Source organism: Rhipicephalus microplus, chromosome 3 (assembly GCF_043290135.1).
Source record: "Rhipicephalus microplus isolate Deutch F79 chromosome 3, USDA_Rmic, whole genome shotgun sequence".
Taxonomy (NCBI): domain Eukaryota; kingdom Metazoa; phylum Arthropoda; class Arachnida; order Ixodida; family Ixodidae; genus Rhipicephalus; species Rhipicephalus microplus.
Window position 1 is genome coordinate 265447140 of NC_134702.1, and position 22287 is coordinate 265469426.

Genomic DNA, 22287 nt, shown 5'->3' on the forward strand with positions numbered 1-22287 from the left:
CTCCGCAGTGGCCGCATCCTCCAGCTTCCCGCCATGGCTTCCAGTGACAACGCGTCCGCTTCATCATCTGCGGCTTCTCCGACAACCTTTGTCGCCGTCCAAACACCACGTGATCCCGGGACATTTTCTGCGCAACCTGGCCTCGACGTCGACAAATGGCTTCGCCTTTATGAACGGGTCAGTCAAACTCACCGTTGGGACCCTACCATGATGCTCGCTAATGTTCTCTTCTACTTGGACGGAACCCCGCGTGTCTGGTACGAGACAAATGAGTCCGAACTCACCAGCTGGGACACGTTCAAGGAGAAGCTACGTGACATCTTTGGGGACCCGACCGGTCGCCACGCAGCTGCACGACAGGAGCTGGCTACCCGTGTCCAGTCGCCAACTGAATCGTATGTGTCATACATCCAAGAAGTTCTCGCTCTTTGCCGAAAAGTGGACGAGGCGATGTCTGAGGCTGAAAAGGTTGGACACGTTTTGAAGGGGATCGCGGACGACGCCTTCAATTTGCTGGTGTACACTAACGTCTCGACCATCGACCGTGTAATTCAAGAATGCCGCCGTTTCGAAACAGCAAAAAGCCGTCGGGTGCGCCCTCCTTTTTCTCGGTTGCCAAACACGGCGGCTACGTCCACCTGCTCCGATTCTACCGTCACACCGCCCTTTGAGCAGAGTGTAACGCGTATCGTTCGACGGGAACTTGAAGCAGCAAGTCCAGCGCCGCTTCAGCCCACTTCTTTCGAACATACGATACCGACAACCCCCGCGATCTCCGTTATTCAGGCGGTCGTACGACAAGAATTCGCCAACCGCGGGTTCCCTGATGCTTGCCCCATCTCTTGCCCCTCATCCAGACCAATTCCCATTAATGCACCTCGACGTGACCCATTTGTTGCTCCACGATCTCGCAACCCGGCGGAATGGCGAACTCCTGACGACAAACCGATCTGCTTCCGGTGCCACCGCGTTGGACATGTCTCCCGCTACTGCCGTGCCTCCTGGACGCCGCCACATAGGAGCCAGTTTTTCGCACCTTATAGCCCATATGAAGATCTTCGCCGGTATTCGTCCAGCCGTACCGCCCCTGCTTTCGACACGTCTAACAGCCGCCTTCCTGCTCGTTCTCCGTCCCCTCAACGCCGTCGTTCCCCGTCGCCCCAGCCACGCCGCCATCACTCGCCGCCTAACTTTTCATCGTACCCGACGGAAAACTAGACAGTGCAGCCCCTGGAGGTAGTGCTGCATCATCCCTGTCTGAACCAAACCCTCCATTGACGCTTCATACGAACAAAAATCTTGTCGATGTGCACGTGGACGGTATTTCTCTGTCGGCACTAGTCGATACTGGCGCTCATGTGTCCATAATCAGCGTTCATCTTTGTCGCCGCTTAAGAAAAGTACTCACGCCCCCTGCTACCGAAGCTGTACGTGTGGCCGATGGCGGCACTGTTCCTGTCATTGGCATGTGTACGGCTCGCATACGCATCGCCGACCGTTACATCCCTGTTCTATTCACGGTGCTCCAGAACTGTCCTCATGACCTCATCTTAGGGATGGACTTCCTGTCGACCCATTCTGCTCTGATCGACTGTTCCGCTGGTACTCTTTGCTTAGACCTTCCTCTTCAGCCGGATATTCACCCTGAACCTCAACACGGCCTTTCTGCCACAGACTTCCTCCGCTTACCGCCTAAAGCCCTCACATTCACCGAATTCGCCACGACCTCACCCGTATTGGATGGGAATTACATCGTCACGCCGATTCCTGATGTCCTACTGGCACGTGACGTCACCGTCCCTCACTGCATCGTAACTGTAGCCTCCAACCGGACCCGTCTACCCGTCATAAATTTCGGCTTCACAAAGCAAGTCCTCCCTGAAGGCATCCTAATTGCCACGTTGCGGTCCTTAGCCGATGATCACGTCACCACTTTCGCAGCCGACGCATGCCCCAATTTTCCTTGTCGCCCACTCGATGCCACATGCCTCGACATGTCAATACGTCCCATGATCGACCCTGACCTTCCCCCAGCGCAATCAGCCGCTCTCGCACGCCTTCTAGCTTCCTACCGTGACATCTTCGACCTTGACGACCGCCCACTCGGCCAAACTTCTCTTGTAAAGCACCGCATCAACACCGGTGATGCTGCTCCCATTCACCGTCGACCGTATCGCGTGTCCGCGTCGGAGCGCCAGATTATTCAAGCTGAAGTGAATAAGATGTTAACTAAAGGCATTATTGAGCCCTCATCAAGCCCATGGGCGTCACCCGTCGTCCTGGTTAAAAAGAAGGACAACACATGGCGTTTTTGCATCGATTACCGGCATCTAAATCGAATCACCAAAAAGGACGTGTATCCTTTACCACGTATTGATGACGCCCTCGATTGTCTCCACGGCGCACGCTACTTTTCATCCATCGACCTTCGTTCTGGTTATTGGCAGATTGCCGTAGACGAGAAAGACCAAGAAAAGACCGCCTTCATCACTCCAGATGGCCTATACCAATTCAAGGTTATGCCCTTCGGCCTATGCAATGCCCCCGCCACGTTCGAACGTATGATGGACTCTCTGCTACACGGGTTCAAATGGTCAACATGCCTGTGTTACCTAGACGACGTCCTCGTATTTGCACCTACGTTTGAGACCCACCTTGAGCGTCTGTCGGCCATTCTCGACGTCTTCCGCAAAGCTGGCCTCCAGTTGAACTCCTCGAAGTGTCACTTCGGCCGCCGACAGATTACCGTGCTGGGCCACCTTGTCGATGCTTCTGGTGTGAGACCGGACCCTGAGAAAATTCGTGCCGTCACGAATTTCCCAGTACCCCAATCCGCCAAAGATGTCCGGAGCTTTGTGGGACTTTGCTCCTACTTTAGGCGGTTCGTGAAAGATTTTGCGGCAATCGCCCAACCACTTACCGATCTTTTGAAGAAAGGCGTTCCATTTTCGTGGGGGTCCACTCAAGCTGCCGCCTTCTCTCACCTCATAACACTTTTGACGACGCCCCCTATCCTCGCCCACTTTGACCCATCTGCCCGAACTGAGGTCCGAACTGATGCCAGTGGTCACGGTATCGGAGCCGTTCTCGCCCAATGCCAACAGGGACACGACCGCGTTATCGCGTATGCTAGCCGCCTCCTTACACCTGCAGAGCGTAACTATTCGATCACAGAGCGAGAATGCCTTGCTCTTGTCTGGGCGGTCTCAAAATTCCGTCCATATTTATATGGCACTCACTTTTCCGTCGTCACCGACCACCACGCGCTCTGCTGGCTTTCATCCTTAAGAGATCCTACAGGTCGACTTGGTCGCTGGGCTCTGCGACTGCAAGAATACACCTTTTCTGTGATATACAAGTCTGGACGCCTGCACCAGGACGCCGATTGCCTTTCTCGCTATCCAGTTGACCCATCGGCCACCATACCTGACAACGACGCCTGCGTGTGCTCCGTTTCTCAACTGAACCACATAGCCGACGAGCAACGCCGTGATGCAGCCCTACGAGCTATCATTGAGCGCCTCGACTCCTCCCCATCGAACCGATCCTATCGCTCGTTCGTACTCCAGAATGGCACATTATACCGGCATAACTTCCATCCAGACGGCCCATCTCTGCTGCTTGCCATACCCAAACACCTCCGCTTGGCTGTACTCCACGAACTTCATGACGTTCCTACTGCCGGTCACCTGGGTGTGTCCCGCACATACGACCGGATTCGCCGTCGCTTCTATTGGCCAGGTCTGGCACGGTCCGTCAGAAGATACGTCGCGGCGTGTGAGGAATGTCAGCGCCGCAAAACACCATCGACGCTTCCGGCTGGGCGCCTTCAACCACTCGATATTTCTACTGAACCTTTCTTTCGCGTCGGCTTGGACTTACTCGGCCCTTTTCCTCTGTCTTCTGCTGGCAACAGGTGGATAGCTGTGGCCACAGACTACGCCACACGCTACGCAATCACACGCGCCCTTCCAACAAGTTGCGCCACTGACGTCGCCGATTTTCTTCTACACGACGTGATCTTGCAACATGGTGCTCCACGCCAGCTGCTCACGGACCGAGGCCGCACATTTCTATCGAAAGTCATAGCGGACATTCTACGCTCTTGTGCAACACGCCACAAGCTCACTACGTCGTACCATCCGCAAACAAATGGCCTCACAGAACGCCTGAACCGAACCCTAACTGACATGCTTGCAAAGTACGTTTCCTCAGATCACTCTGACTGGGACATCGCTTTACCATACGTGACATTTGCCTACAATTCTTCGCGCCACGACACGGCTGGTTACTCCCCTTTTTTCTTGCTGTTCGGCCGCGAACCCACATTACCCCTCGATACGACGATTCCGTTACCAGCAGCTCCAACTTCACAATATGCTCTGGACGCCATCAGCCGGGCCGCCCACGCACGCGAAACCGCTCGTGCTCGCCTTCTGACCTCCCAAGCAAACCAACGGCGTCGGTACGACCAACGACACCGCGATGTGCACTTTTCGCCCGGTTCGTTGGTTCTGCTGTGGTCTCCGACCAGGCACGTTGGCCTGTCTGACAAGCTGCTCTCTCGGTACACAGGGCCCTACAGAGTGCTTCGTGAGGTGACTCCCGTCACTTATGAAATCACTCCTGCTGCCTCGCCGTCTTCATCCACCCCTAGGGCCAGCGACATCGTACACGTCGCACGCCTGAAGCAGTACCACTCGCCCAATGATCTTGACATCTAGATGCGCCGAGACGGCGCCTTTGCCGACGGGGGTTATATGCTACCTGTAGGCTGCCACAAACCATAGTGCGAATGCGCGTGTGCGCCCGACGAAGAAGATGAGGCTCGCTGGCTGCTCGAGCTCGGAGCCAGACTGGCCAGTGCTGCAACCGCTCTTGCAAATATATTTTTCGAATATATTCGCAATACTTTGTCTCGTTACTCACGTAACAATATATTGAAACAGGCTACTTGAAGTTAAAGGTCCGACCTCACATCCCCAACCCTCGACGTTGTCTTACCTGCCAGCGATCGGCCACGGTTCTCAGAGCTGCCGCGGCCATCAGGGTAGTTCGCAGAAACACGCTACAGACAAATGTGAAGAAGCCACTTCCCACTGCGCGAACTGCGATGGTGGACACCCCGCTTACTCTCGCACATGCCCTACATGGAAACATGAGAAAGAAGTACTCACCCTGAAAGTAAATGAAAACATCTCGTTTAGGGAGGCGCGCAAGCGTCTCCTAATGCAAGGTCCTTTGTTTGCGGAGGTGGCACGAAAAGGGGCAGTGCCACCAAAATCTGCGGCGCCCACATGTACCACACAAAGTGGACGAGCGGCAGTGCCATTCAGCCTCTCAGCGGAAGTAGCACAGGCTCTTCCGCCACCAAAATTCTTGCAGGCCACCGGACCTGAAGCCCCAGGGCTTTCTGTGTCGACAGATTGCCCTAAGACCTCCGTGCCAGCACGCGTGAACCGCGAGCGGGCATCCAGCCCCTCGTCCGAGGTGACGGACACAACAGCGAGTTCAACGGTAACTTCGGTGTCGAAGGACAGGTGCGGCACATTGGTGCGCGCTAGAAAATCAAAAACCATCAATACAGGGCCTGAAAAGCCTTCTTAGCTTGACGCAATACTTCTTTAGTACACACAGCACTTATTTACACTCATACTGGATACACAAATAATACAATGGAACATCAGAGGATTGCTTAGAAACCTCGACGAAATCCAGGAACTCTTACACGAACACTCCCCAAAAGTGCTTTGTGTACAAGAGACACACTTTAATTTCAGAAAAAACAATTTTCTACGTCGTTATGTAATGTTCAGAAAGGACCGCAATGACGCTGTAGCATCATCTGGCGGTGTGGCCATTATAGTTGACCAGGGCGTAGCATGTACACATCTACCGCAACAAACATCCCTTGAGACAGTGGCTGTTCGAGCAGTTCTTTTGAACAAACTTGTCACCATCTGCTCTCTTTACATACCTCCACAGTACCGTCTTGAACAACACGAATTCCAGTCACTGATACATGAACTACCGGAACCTTATATATTATCCTCGGGGACTTGAATGCACATAATGGTGTATGGGGCGACTCTCGCTGCGATGCACAAGGTCGCCTAATCGAACAGTTTCTCTTTTCTTCGGGTGCGTGTCTGTTGAATAGGAAAGAGCCAACATACTTTAACCTCGCCAACAAAACCTACTCATGCATATATCTCAGCATTGTGTCCCCATCACTTGTATCTCTACTTCAATGGAAAGTGATCAACAATCCTTTCGGAAGTGATCACTTTCCGATTTTTCTAAATGCACCACTAGAAAAAGGTCCTCCACATGTTTCCAGATGGAAGACAGACAAAGCGGACTGGGAACAGTTTCACAACACTACTCGTTTATGTTGAACTAACATATGTAGGTTAGACATGGATGAAGCTGTGCACTACTTCACAGCTTTTCTTACTGATGCAGCAGCCAAGTGCATACCGCAAACATCTAGTATGCCGGTCAAGCGACGCGTTCCATGGTGGGGCACTGAGTGTCGGAATGCCCGAAAAGAGCAGAAGAGGGCATGAAGGTTGCTTAGGAATTCACCGACAGCCAAAATACTTGACAGCTTTGAGAAAATAAAGTCTCAAGGCAGGAGAGTGCGTCGGCAGGCCAGAAGAGAAGGCTGGCACAAGTTTCTATCAGGGATAAGTTCATATACACAAGAGGCTAAAGTCTAGAACATGGTTGGTAGGGTAGCAGGAAGACAAGTACACACACTCCCACTCGTAAAGACACAGGGTGACAGCCTGGAAGATCAGGCGAGCTTCCTCGGTGCACACTACGAGCAGGTGTCTAGCTCGTCACACTACACTGAAGCTTTCCAAAGATACAAAGCAAGGATATAACAGCAGCAACTAGATTACAAGTGCACAAATTACGAGTCATATAAAAACCATTCAACTTAGCTGAGCTACAAACATCACTAAACTCCTGCAGTATTTCTGCCCCAGGCTACGAACGTGTCACGTATGAAATGTTGAAAAACCCGCTGCTCAAAACGCGAAAAACTTTACTCTCCCTATACAATGCTATCTGGCTTTCTAGCACCATCCCTGCTTCCTGGAAAAAGGCTATTATTATCCCTATTTTGAACAAGGGCAAGGACTCTTCCTCAGTTTCGAGTTATAGGTCCATTGCACTTACAAGCTGTCTTTGTAAACATTTTTAAAAAAATGATAAACCGCTGACTTTTCTATTTCCTAGAAACGAACAATCTGCTCAATCAATTCCAGTGTAGGTTTTGAGAGTATAGACCCACCACCGACCATCTGTTGCGTATCGAGGCACAGATCCGAGACGCTTTCGTCCACAAACAATACTTCATCTCGGTGTTTCTCAATATCGAGAATGCTTAGGACACAACATGGCGTTTTGGCATATCAAGAGACTTGTCTCACCTGGGTGTGCGCAGTAGAATGCTTTCCATAATCGAGAGTTACTTGTCCAATCGAATATTCCGTGTCCATGTGGGCTGTATTCTCTCCAAACATTTGTGCAAGAAACGGGAGTACCGCAAGGTGGTGTACTTAGTTGAACACTTTTTATTATCAAAATGAATTCCTTGCACCTGTCCATCCCCCCCAACATGTTCTATTCCACATATGTCGATGACGTCCAGCTTGGCTTTGTGTCATGCAACCTAGCAATGTGTGAGTGGCAGGTTCAGTTAAATTTAAACAAGGTCTCCAAACGGGCAGAGGAAAACGGATTCCGGCTGAACCCAGAAAAAAGCACATGTTTCTTGTTCTCCCGAAAGAGAGGCTTGCACCCAGAACCTGATATTGAACTGAACGGTCAACGTCTGTCAGTCAATGCGGAGCATAAATTCTTAGGCTTAATCTTGGACAATAAATTGACCTTCGTACCACACATAAAGTATTTAAAAACAAAATGTTGAAAAGCAACGGATGTTATAAAAGTGTTGTCAAGTACTACGTGGGGTAGTGATAGGCAATGTCTCATGAACCTGTATAAAAGCCTCATTCACACCCGCTTAGATTATGGGGCTGTTGTTTATCAGTCTGCGACTCAAAGTGCTTTGACATGCTGGATCCCGTGCACTATTGGGGCATCCGCCTTTCTACGGGTCCTTTCCGCACCAGCCCTGTAGAAAGCCTTTACGTTGAGTCAAATGAATGGTCGCGTCATCTACAAAGAACTAACATGTCCTTTGTATATTTTCTTGAGGTGAAAGCAGACAAGAAGCACCCCTCATACTCTAGTATATCAATTTGTCGAGCTCCATTCTGTTTCAAAACAGACCTTCGACGAGGCAGCCCTTCTCAGTTCGCCTGAAGGGTCTAGCTGAGGAAACTGGAGTGTCACTTGAACACAGTTTAATGACCCCTGTAGTATACCTGCCACCGTGGCAGTGGCAGATGATAGACTGCGATGTGTCTTTCCTAGAAGTTACAAAACATGCGCCTATTGCCCATATCCGAAACTACTTCCTGGAACTTCAACACAAATACACACGTCCTGAGTTCTTTACAAATTCCTCCAAGTCTAACTCCTCTGTGTCCTACGCTACTGTCGGCCCATCCTTTTCGGATGCTGGCCTTCTACATCCAGGCACAAGTATCGTCACAGCGGAAGCTTACGCGATACTTGTGGCGGCTAAACACATCAAACAATCAAAAATTCAAAAAGCAGTAGTTGATACGGACTCCCTTAGTGTGGTAACGGCTCTGCACAATATTAAAAAACAAAAAACCCTGTCCTCGTCTCACTTTACTCCGTTTTATGCACACTCTACACACTCAAACAACATGCTGTAGTGTGCTGGGTGCCAGGCACCGTGAGATCCAAGGCAACGTGATGGCGGATCAGCTTGCTGCACCCGTCCACGAAAGCACTGCCACTACATCCATATGAATCGCGGCCCTTAATCTGAAGCCGTCTCTCAAATGAATACTCAAGGACTACTGGCAGGGCAAGTGGGATAGACACACAAAAAACAAGCTACACATTATTAAGCCACACCATACCAAATCGCCGCCCCCAGCTACGCCACTGATTTCCAAAGAGAGGGAAGACCACTCAACCCCTTGTCTATGCGGTTCCCTGTTGGCTATGAGTCTCAATCACTTCTCACATACAGGGAATCGTGCTGGGGCCGGGAAGTAGGAGAGGCTACGACCTGTTCCTGTTTACTGGTTCATTTAATTTATTACTAAGTGCAAACATGGTATACCCGGGTGCATCAATCACTACACAAAATTATAACACATGATTTAGACACTCGCGACGTTAGACACTGGGCAGGCACATAAAGTAACTGCAACAACACAAGGTTATGCATATATAAAGCAAACACACGACGACACAAATTATGAAGTTATCAATGAATAAAACCATGCAATGTCTCAACTCGCCGCTTCTCTGCCTGCCAGGCTCGTCTAAATAGGGTGCGTAAAGTTCGTCTCACGAATGGTCCGTGTTGTCAGTCGTCATCGTCTTCGTCGTCTTCGTTGTCTCTCTCAGCGATTTCCATCTTAACTTTCTTTATTCACGTCCCCCAATCACTCGCTTCCTCGTTTCCCATCTCTAACTTTCATTCCTCGTCATATCATCTCTGGCTCAGTCATCATCTCATCGACTTTCATTGCTATCTCTTCACACCGTTATCTTCCTTTTCCATTCCGTCTCTCTACCATCTCGAGCTCATCGTATCGTCTCTCTGAATCTCCTGGTATCGTCTCGTAGTCCCTTTTTGTAGGACCTGACTCCGCCTTACCAGCCGGGGCACCAAACCAATCGCCACTATCGATGCGGCATATTTTCTTGTCAGTCAGAGTGTATCATCTTCGACGGCCGCCCCCGCGGCCCACACCAGTAGAAAACCCTCTACCAAACAAAGCCGAGCAAGTAACAATGTACAAACTCGAGCCTCAGAGAGAGAGATGGGCGAGCTGTCCCAAGACACTTTAATTACGGGCGAACAATGGTGCTGATGCTTCCGACAAAGTGCGTCGTCTGTAATGGCCAACGTCCAGAGTTTGCAGTGTTGTGCCAAAAAGCTTTCGGCCGAACCATTTGCGCCGGTTTCTGGTACTTGATGAGCCGATGTCCTGACCAAGCCTCAACGTTTCTATGTAGCTCGGTATTTGCCGTAGCCACCGCTTCTTCGTCATTCAACGCCGCGGGTGGCCATTCGCGCAGGACGCAGTAATGAGCCCTGGAGCCACGGAGGCTGACGGAAAGTCAGACCGGACCCGGCACAGGCGCTGCGGCAGGGTCGCATTCCCCGAACCAACAAAAGGTGCTCTGCTCCTCCCCCATGCCACAAATCTGAAGGGTGCGCGCGGATTATTGCCACGATACACTGTCACACTGTCTGTAAACCACAAGGCGCCGCCCGGTCCTCGTGATTGCGCGGGGGGGGGGGGGGGGCGTGAGAACAGTAGAAATAATTCTTCCAGGTACTCCACTCCGGAATGTCCATTCGTTACACCGAAGGTTTTCTTTTCCTTTTTTTGCGTGGGTTTCAGAAACGAGCGAAAACATATTGAAAGGACCACGGTTCAGTCCGTGTTTGCGGGGACGTCACACCAGTATCGAAATCACGTCATACAGAGGTAATACAAACGAGGCTCAGGATAGGACACACATACACGACACACTCATGTCTTTTGTCCGGTGGCGATCCACCATTGTGTGACAGATATGGTGAAGTACTAACAGTTATTCACATTTTATTTCAGTGCAAACAGTTAGAAAATCCAAGAAAACAACACTTTTCATTACCCTACCGACAACATATACCTTTACACCCTGCAATGTTCATCGGTAGGGAACCACTTTTTAGTCATAAATCATTGGTAGCGTTTTTAAAAAAATTCGTAGTTTTCATAACATATACCCGGGCATTCCACAGCACGACCTCTCCAGAGAAGTTTTCGCTGCAGTGGCTACACAACAAAGCACTTGCCTCACGGCCCTTGGACGCAAGGGTATGAACTAGTGAGGCACTTGTGCTAATGCCATACATGTCCACCATCGTTTTTTATTATCACCAACTTTTTTCATCTATTCACACCACACAAACCTTTCACAGCATGGTCATGATTTTTTTACTTGTATGTTTTTACCCGCCTTACCACGAGGAATTTTATGGCCCTTATACAGCCGCTTATCACAACCATTGTCCATATCTTAATAAGATGAACTGGTGCTCTTTGGCCGTGAAATGGCCTTTGCGCCACAAAACATCAAACATCATCTTCAGGCAGGCAGGCAGGCAGGCAGGCAGGCAGGCAGGCAGGCAGGCAGGCAGGCAGGCAGGCAGGCAGGCAGGCAGGCAGGCAGGCAGGCAGACAGACAGACAGACAGACAGTGATCATCATCAGACAGGCAGGCAGGCAGGCAGGCAGACATACAGACAGACAGACAGACAGACAGACAGACAGACAGACAGACAGACAGACAGACAGACAGACAGACAGACAGACAGACAGACAGACAGACAGACAGACAGACAGACTAATGGGTGGAAAGAACTAAGCACAGAACGACGGAGACACAGACGAAAGGACGGACAGACAGACAGGTGCAGAGACAGACAGACAGACAGACAGACAGACAGACAGACAGACAGACAGACAGACAGACAGACAGACAGACAGACAGACAGACGAACGAACGGACGGATGCTTCGCCCCACTCATCATCATTCACTTCATTGATATGCTGCAATAATTTTTTTGGGGGGGAGGGTCGCCTACTTGTGATGTTTCGGGAGAAGCCTTTATTGAAAGAGCTGTCAACTCGGTGCTCACCTGCACACATTTTCTTGTGCTGACATAATCAACTATGTTTACAAAAAAACACTCTGGGCCCTGGCGCATTCATCGCTCTCTGAAATCGAAATCAGGACTTTGTGGTTTCACTTTTGCCAGCACAGTGGTCAATCCAGGTAACCAGCCTTCCTTCATTTTTTCGCCTTCAAACACATGAGCCTTACGCGTCGAATTTCCCATGGCACATTTTCAGGAGCTTGCTCCTGATGCTCGACACTTGTCCATCCATCCTGTAATAGTAGTCACGCTAGTTCTCACCACTATCAATAGAGGCGCAGTTGGGCCCTTGGTTGGTTTGAATACCACGCCCTAGATAGCACTTCGCAGTTTAGGCGGACGGGTGGATGAAAGGACAGACAGACAGACAGGCACACAGACAGACAGACAGACAGACAGACAGACAGACAGACAGACAGACAGACAGACAGACAGACGACACACACAGACAGACGGACGGACGCATGGACGAAGCAAGCTCCTTCAGCGTCATTCACTTCGTGGATATATCGTAAGATTTTCCAAAATTTTCGGTAATCTGACAGAGATGACGTTACTTCGTTTGGGCTTCAATGTGACATGTGACGCTTGCTGTTTTCCGGCTGTCGGCATCCTCAAGGCGCGCTAGATGGTGGAACCAATATATCTTTAAAGATTTATAAGTATGTGCTGTCCCTCTATGTTTAGAGTGCAGGAGAGTATGTTGTATGAGTAGCTTACGCTGCTATATGATTAGCTATACGACGGATAATTGGTCAGCTGCCAGCTCGTGATAAGGTCACGTGCTACGTCACAACAACAGGCAAAAAATGAGTGTACACACTTGCCGCAATGGGAACAATTGACGCTGACGGATGCTCCCGTGTTGAAATGCACATGCATAGCTTATAAAGTGGACAAGGCAATGGCCGCAACGGCGCCTCAGTTGGTCGGGCATTGGAAGCATTTTTTGAAGGTAGCAGGTTCGGGCTCTGCTCACTGCAAGTGATATTTTCGTCCACATTGCTTCGTTCACAATTACGCTACCAATACTTCTCATAAGATCCCCTATACTTTCCTCGGTATAGTTGTCTGTGAGCTCTCCTTATTATTTTGCCTAACAATGACAATTAGCCCTTAGATTTACCTTTATTTTTCATTGATAGCTAACGCTAAAGAACATAGAAATGAAGAGCTCTATTCAGTCAATACTGACAACCATGTCGCTGAAGTTTGTAGTTAGCTGAAGCCACCACCGCCCGCGCTCAGCGGCCGCTGACACATCATCGAGCGCTATCAGCAAGAGTATATTATCATCGTCGTCGTGACTGCGACTTGGATGAGTGAAGACTTGTTTTGTAGTTCCTTGGTATGGACTCTAAGGGGTCCAAAAATCTCAATCTACATATTATAAAAATTACAATTTTGCCGAATTGTGCATTTGCTAGTCAACCTTTTGCGTTGCCCAGCAGATCGTCTCTAATCCACCAACAATAATGAAGCGCCGACAGCAAGTGTACTGCCTTTGTTTTCGCTTTGGTAACCATGCCTTCCGAGTTGCTAATATCAAGGAATTGGGAAATGAAAAGCCGTATCCGATCAATATGCTTAGCACCACTGCACTAAAGTTGATCCCCTGGGCCGACCACCATGAAGATTTTAGAAGGGAAATGATATACATTTTTCGATCGCTCTCTAATGGAACTGTTTTTCAAGATATATACAAGCGCTCTGATTAATTAGATTAATGTGCGCTAAACAAAATGCATCTTAGCTCTTGCGAGGAAAAGAGAACTGCTTTGCGGCCTTTCATCGAAAATAACCAGTAGGCCCTTGCTTTTTGTTGTTCACCTCATATGACCACCTGTAGTGTTATTCTGGACACTGGTGAATTCAACCATGTTGTCACATTCCGCCATCAATCGATCCTGATTGATCTAATGAACTGCTACGGCTTCTCTGATTGGCCTAAAATGCCGCCATTCCGAAATTTTACACTATGTTGGAATTAAACAGTGTCCAGAATAGCACCCCTGGTATCTCTTGAACTAAAACTGCCAAGGTAGACGAAGAAGGTGCTTAACAGCGCAAACGACAGGAGGGGATAGAAGACACGAGAACAGAGCGCTGAACTAACAACTAATGTTTATTGCAAAACAACAGTAATATATAATAATTGATTGATATGTGGAGTTTAACGTCCCAAAACCACCATATCAGTATGAGAGACACCGTAGTGGAGGGCTCCGGAAATTTCGGCTACCTGGGGTTTAACGTGCGCCCAAATCTGAGCACACAGGCCTGCAACGCTTCCGCCTCCATCGGAAATACAGCCGCCGCAGCCCGGATTCTATCCCGATACCTGCCGGTCAGCAGCCGAGTATTTTAGCCGCTAGACCACCGCGGCGGGGACAACTGAAACTTATAGGAAAACAGAATCTGCGCATAACCACGCAACATCAACAAAATTACATATACATGTGCCAAACGGTTTACCTTATCAAGAGTCCGTTATACTGAGTGGATCCTAAATAACTAATTTCACAGCCGTGAAGAGAAATCGAAGGTACGCTAACACAGGAAGTACTAGATCGCTGAATGTAGAAGGCTTCGCTAATCTCGCGCTCACACTGATTTTTCAACTGCACCACAATCCGACAATAGTCAAAAATTGGCTGACAGCCCCACTTTTTACAATGGTCCGCCAAGTGGCTGAGAACGAAGCCTTTTAGAGTGTTAGCGAGCTCCATCAAGTGATCATTATTGCACCGGCCTGTTTGGTTGATGTAACAGAGCCCGCATGTTTGTTAAAACTACCAATTCTTTGTTTCTTGTGAGAAAGTTATTTTATGCAAAATAATTCTGCATTTTATAAATAAAACTCTGTTTTTCACCCAAAATGGAGCGTGCTTGAAACAGTTAAAACCCTTTCCAAATGAGCTTGTCAGCGGTGATCAGCGGGTCGCTACAGCGCCGCTACGGCGTCGCTACAGCACCTGTCATTTATCGTGTAGCGTCGGATGACCGCAATACTGTTATAATAAAAGAAATAGCAGCAATCCACAGAGTGAATGATGAAAGTGGGATGAAGCGTCCGTTTGTACTCCCGTTCAAATGGACGTACGGACGGACTGACGGATGCTCGAACCGACAGACAGAAGCATAGATGGACTCACGAATGGACGGAGTGAAGCACGGAAGGACAGAAAGAACCACGGATGGACAGACAGACTGACGCACGAACGGATGGCCAAATGGACACACAGACTGTGAACACACGCTTCGCCCCACTCATCAGGATTCACTTCGTGGATAGGCTTTGCAAACCACTTATGCCATTGAGTTATATTATTCCCGAGGATATATGCACAAAACGCCATCTATTGAGCAACTCAAACTAGAGGTGGCTAGATACTACTACCACGACTACAGAGGAGAGAACGACCAATGGCTTAAGAAGCTTCGCCCCCAAAACACAAAAAACAGAATAACAACTGCCACCACATATTTCAATTACGCTTTTAAAACACCAAAAGACGTCAGCTTCCAAGACACCAAAAAGATCTAGCGGTATCTTCAAAAGTGCCCGTATGGGAGAGCGGGGATGAGGTGTCCAGCCTTTTAAATGAAGGTCAGTGATCCCCCCACAGCTAGCATTCACACGAAAGGGGAGAGTTCACGCTACAAGCGAGGATTTTGGCACTGGTTCCCGGGATCTCTACAGCCATTTGGGCTTCCATGGTTTCATGAATCGGTCTACGTGGACCGAAGCGGGAAAGCTAGAACGGCTTACGATGAGAAAGCTGGCTTATGGTGACGTAGTATGAAATCCGTAAGCTCGAATCGTTATTTGGTTTGTCATGGGAATACAGGTTTAGGAGCACCAAGATTGAACGGTCATGACCTCGCAATGGCCAGCCCACGAACAGACCAGCATGACAAATTGGTTAGAGAGGGGATAGAGCCCACAAGCACAGACATTTCAAAGAATTGTGCACTTGCATCAGCAGTGTCATGCACGAAAAATACATAGCATGATTAGTGAAACGGCTGCAGTTTTTCGACAAACATACTTTGGAAATTGGAAGGCGCCCTTCAACTTTTGCAAATATATACACGTAAATTACGAAGTTCGAATGCAGCTGTTGTTTTTTTTTATTTCACTGATATGTGTACTAAACATGGACATGCTAAATGTTAACGTATGCAAAAATTGAAACTGTCTGGTCAGACAACTTGGAAACCAATCTACATGTTTTCTCCACTTAACTATTTGCTGCCTTTGTTGTTGCAGAAGTTAAAAAACTAAGCATGAAGAATCGAACAAGTGTGAAATAAACGTAGTGTGACTTAGCCCCATATACAGAAACGCTGCTTTACTTGAACTTAACTTGCCACAGACTTGAATGCAGCACAAACGCGTTTCTAACGCGCTGTTTTCTGGTGGTGCCAAGGCAGCACAAGCGCACATACGCCTTTCAAACACGATGCATAGAAGGTTGTTTCAAGTCAAGTTCTAGTGCAGCAGCGTTTCTGAATATGGGGGTTAGTCCTCAAGATGAATTTAAACTACAGGCATTTAATGGCCCCGTTATAGAGGCGATAAAATTATCATAATAAAGGAAATATAGTGCTCCCTGTCCTATCTGACTTCTTTCTAGAACATTCTGCACACTAATAAAGTATATTTCTTTTAAAATGCTACAGCGACCAGCCAATGTAGCCATTTTTTTGTCATGCAGTAATCAGCATACTGTTCAACGTTGTAATATGCATTCGCACTAGAACGTCAATATATAGTGTGAACAACAATTCGAATAAAATAGAGTGACCGCGTTCCAATTAGGAGTCAGTACTCTTACCGACATTGGGCCCCTTCTTTCGGCTTCGATTCATTATATAAAATCTTCCCTCTTCCGTTGTAACAATAACAGACCCTTTGTTATTCAAGACTGCAATTTCTCAGCAATGTTTGTAACTATACGCAGTTTCCATTATCTTTGTCTTGTATGTGCTTGAATTCTTACTTATGCATTTTTAGTTGATTTATGTTACCTTCGTGATTTGCGCATCTGACACTTGTTTCTTTTCTTTGTCTTTTTTTCTTGTCCTTATTCCTTTGTGTGTTATAAAATGTTGTACCCACCCCCTCTGTAATGCCCTACGGGCCTGAGGGTATTCTAATAAATAAATAAAATAAATAAATAAAATGATGGTAATCCTTCATGAGATGATTAAACATTTGCTCTCATAATGCGTAAAACGGTGTTCACTCTATCCTCCTACAAGAACAGCAATGACTACTCAATATCTGAAGGTAGACGCTCACCCATAAGAGAATTGCGCATTGGCATCCCACTTGGTGATCACCGCAGCGACCAGACCTCCCAAGAGTGCCGTGCAGTCGAAAAACATGTGGAATGCGTCCGATATGAGTCCAAGGCTGCGAAAACATGAGAAATTTCATAAGATAAAGATCATATAAATACAGAGGACTGACGTAGTACATATGAAAATGTGATACAGGCTCTTTTTATGCTATAAATTAGCTCTCTCGGGCTGAGCATCTGGGAACATCAACGAGTACAAAACCATTGGTTTAATGAACAAGCACTAAACCTTATGTATAAACAAAAACTACACTACTATCACACAAGTGCACATTGCACACGTTCAAACAGTTTTCACCGAAAACTAAGTGGCAGTTTAAAACCTTAAACAGCTTAGGAAGCACAGTTCGGACGCGATTGAGTGGTGGAGTAGTTGTAGGTCCGTCTCACCAAACGGAAAGGCTTCACTGTAGTAGTGACGTGGACTCACTGCTGACGACGAGAGAATGCTGGTGGTTGTACCACGCTTCGAGAAATCAGGGAAACCTGGCCAGTTTGCTTGATGCAGAGTTCAGGCCCGTAGCCCGGTCACGACCGAAGTCCACAGGCCTTGTACTGGCGTTCATGACCGGATGGCGAGGGTGCTCTCGAGTGGGAACATGACGGCTGGAGGCCCCGGCTGGTTGAAGTCTCGACGACCCATCTTGAGCGTCCGGTGACCACCTACCGCTCTTCTTGTTCTTCTTGTACTCCCGGCCCACTGTTTTCTGTTTCTGAATCTGAGGTTATTCATGTCAGGATTACGTGGTAATTGAACATTAGGTCTCTGCTCTTTCACTTTGCTCTCATAGCAACACGCGTCCTCGTGCCCTCGCACGCGAGATCTTCATCGTCATTGTCTTTTACACAAGTCCTCGCGTGCACTTTCTCATCTCTTTGTGTGACGCACACTTTTTGAAGGCGCACACTTCAAACGCCCACCACACACCACGTAGGCCTCTTTTTCAAAACTTTTTTTTTATTTGCCGCTCAGTGCGCATAAGACATCCATAAACTCGAAACAGTACACCAGTTATGCGCTGGCCGGTTTTATATATCTACAGAAAGCACAAAAAACACGCCCAGAAGCAAGAACACAAGAATTTCGCCATCATAGTAACAGATTGAGTGCGAATGTGATGACCAAGCCTTATACTGACACAAACAGGTTCAAAGTCACAGCACACTCATGCAGTCCTGTGGACCTTCTGCCTATAAAAGCTCATATAAAGAATTTAAGAAATTAGATCAATCTGTTTGGTCTAACGGACAGGTTATAACACAAGTTCACTACTCAGCCAATCAATTTCTTTATTTGTTCTACTGAAACTTAGCTACATGACATATTTATGGGCTTACTACACTGTAAATAAAAATATGCCCAACTGGGAGAAATCGGTGAATGATTCACCCACTCTCCTCTGGTAGCCCCAATAGAACTGGTTTGTACCGGTGCAAACACATTCATTTTCCACCGCTTTTCTCCGGTGGGTGCAGGACAAAAAAAAAACAAAGAAAAACGGGCCAATCTCTCGGTTATGCTCCCATGATTGCTCTGAAAATGATCCGGCACATCGCTTTTGCGTCGGTGGATGCTCTCCAATGATCCCGGCTCATCGCTCTGTGGCATTCATTGCTTGTTCGAGGAGTGATGTAGGCAGCCTCGGCGCCGGAACGATGTTCCCCACAAACTAACATGGCTCAGACCAAGCCGGTGCAGTGAGGATTCTGCGAAGCACTCGGTCGCGTTCGGAAAAAAGAAATCGTTCTGTGCAACTTCTGGATATCACAAGCGACTACAAGCAGCAACGAAGTTTATCATCGAAAGAAGGGAGTTGTGCGAATGGTAATCGTGGATGGTTCCTGGTAGCATCCGACACATTGTGATATCCCGAGTGGTGAGAGACTCGGCAGTCGCTGGTGTGGTGCAAAACTGGTGAGTGAACTATTCTTGAATTATCTGTGTCATTTTAGTAATATGTCACGTAGTGCTAAGATAGGTCATGTTGGGTTGGTGAGGTACTAGTTTATCAATAATGGGCTAGTTTTACAAGACGTCAGTAAACGTCAGCGGAAATTCCAATAATGCGTTGTTGGACCAACGTGTTTTTTTCTTAACATAATTTAGGTGATTTTAATCACCCCAATTTAATGGTTAGAGCACTGATTACATATGCAATAATGAAAATAGTCATGGACTGACTCTGTAGATAAGTTATAATTATTATAAATGAACCTAACAGGTTAAAAGGTTACTTTCATAATGTCATCTTACAAAATCGGTAATATTTGTTCGCGTTCCATATTAACAAACGCCGGGCTTAGGTCTACGCCTGCGTTTAGAATATTTCGATCTATCATGTACGCTGTACTAATAAAACATGAATAACTGAAATCGGTGTTCATTCTTGTTATTTGTAGTGAATTGAGCTAGGGCAATAGGTATGGCGCTGATTTTTAGAACTTATACACGCACTGATATTAGTGAAATCTTTTATTGTATTCGCAACTCTCAGCTACACTGGCGTCGGCAAATGGCGACCAGCGCAAGCCGTGATGCGGTAATAACACGAAAACTTGCTTAGCGAAAACGTGCCAGCCATGCCTCGTCGTCGTTGTGTTCCGCAACGTGTTGCGCGTGTGGGGACTGAAGTGCGATAAATTTTGTTAGTTGAAAGTTGAAGAACCTTTCAGCTTCGAAATTGGGCGAATAGTTGAAGATAAATCACTTGATCGGTGGGCTGCAAGGCTCAAACTGCACCGTGAAAGGCGTTATTAGCGTACTTGATTTTCTTTTCTGCTGACGACGGAAAAAACAATGAATTATCAAGCTATATACATCATGACACTTGTCAGCAAATTGTGGTAACCAGCGAGCACTTGAAAGTAGATCACTTTTGGGACGCAATAGAATTGTTCGGATTTTATATACCAAAACCACTACATGATGAAACACGCTGTACCGGGGACCTCATGATTCATATTCATTACTTGGGGTTCTCGAAAATGCTCCTAAATCTAAGCCCGCAGTTGTTCTTTTTCATTTAGCCCTTTCGAAATACCGCTGCCATAACTGGCAATCGAGCCCACCGAACTCAGTAGCACGGCACTTCACGTTGTCAAATACGCCCTCCAGGGTTCTCTAATACACTCGGATGCAGACCCGCAAGTGGCGGGTCGAATCCTGGCCGTGGTGGCCACATTTTCAAAGGAGGCGAAAATACATGAGACCCGTGTTATGTGCTGGGATTTCGGTGCACGTTCACGAATCCCAGGCGGTCAAAATTTTCGGATCCCTCCACTACGGCGTCTCTTATATTCATATTGCCGCGACATCTTGCGTGCATTCAAACAATGCGCCCATAACTGGACGCACAGGGACGAACATGTGTGCCGTTTTGTATTGCGCAGAGAGGATGATTGCACAAGCACCCGGCTGGACCCAGCTGATGTGCGCCACGCGCTCGGCACTTCTCACGGAAAGGAAGAAGGCAGCTGAAAGACATCTTTGGTGCTCGACTGACACGTAGTTTTACAACCATAGTCACATTGAGTTGTGGACACAGGTTCGCCAGAAGTTTATGTAGCGCGAGGCGAAAAAACGAACCCAGGAAAGAATAGACTGAGAGGACAGAGCGCTACATCCTCACCCCAGAGCGTTCTGTCCTCTCAGTCGATTTTTTCCTGTGTTCGTTTTTTCGCCTCGCGCTACATAAATTTCTTTCAAATGTTTCACAAAAAACCCAACATCGCCACTCTTGTCGAAAGGTTTGCCCTTTCAATAAATACGTTTTATTATACCCCCGAGTCCTTCAACATTGCTACATTTCTGGTGGAGGTGCTGGTTAATGAATCGAAGTCCTACGAACGAAAGACAGCGTAGCCCCGGCCACCAGTGACTTTATCCTGCGGACCTGACACCTGTGCACCAGAGGACCAGTCGCCGTGTTCGAGGTGACTCACCAGAATTCAGTTCACTCCACTTCACGCCGAGGGGAACTCAGTCAAAGGACGCCACCACTATGACAAGCCAGGTAACACCAGCACACGTGGTGATCATCAGTCAGCCTCACCAGCCACCATTATTTCATGACGACTCGTATGAAGACGCGTAAGATTGGCTGAACCTCTTTGAGAGAGTGGCAAGTTTGAACGATTGGGACGAGAGAGAGAGAAGCACCCCCACGTACACTTTGCTTTGGAGGACTTTGAAAAGACGTGGTATGAGAACCAAGAAGCCTCCTTCACTACCTGCGATGAATTTCGGTGACAAGCTCTAGCTACTTATGCCAGCATGGATCGCAAAGAAAAGGTGCAGGCAGCGCTTAAAACCAGAAACCACCCCACCAACGAAAGCGTCACCATGTACACCGAGGATATGATCCGCTTTTCAAGCGCGCAGATTCCCATATGACTGAAGATAAGAAGCTGCGCCACTTCATTGGTGGGGTGAAGCAAGAGCTATTCGGTGTTCTCGTCCGCAACGCATCACGAACAGTTGCAAAGTTTCATACGGAAGCGACAGCCATCAAGAAAACGCTAGAACAGTGGGCTCGACAATACAATCGAAACATAAACTACGCACCTGCCAATGTCTTCTCCGGAGGCCAGTGAAGTGACATGGACGCCCTGTGAGAACTTATGTGATCGGTGATCGGGGAAGATTTCAGCAAGTTGCAAGCACATCACACTACAGCAACACTCTCTGTCGTCGACGCAGTACGAGATGAACTGAGGCAGATAATAGGCGAGCCGGAGTGTGAGCAAAATCCAATCCAACGACACCCAACCAACCCGGAAATACTCAGACAACCCACGGCACACACCAAAGCAGCAGTTGCGATGGCCACTCCTTACCCACAGACGGTACGCAGCGCACCTCGTTCACTGGAACCGACGGCTACCTACCTGCCACGAGCCCGTGGTGTAGCTTGCTACATGGAGCAAAGCCCCGGAAAAGTGACATCTGGCGTGACCATGAGCACAGGCCTTTGTGTTTTCATTGCAAGGAAGCCGGTCACGTGTATAAGTTCTGCCCTTACTGACAGGCAGGATTAAGGGGCTCTCCGTTGTACGCACCATGCCCTCGAAATGGTGAA

The 22287-nt window shown here is 48.1% G+C and overlaps 1 pseudogene; it reads right to left on the reverse strand.

Annotated features, from left to right (window-relative positions):
* Positions 1-22287, reverse strand: part of LOC119164365 (zinc transporter 7-like) — a 642854-nt pseudogene that overhangs the window by 540548 nt on the left and 80019 nt on the right.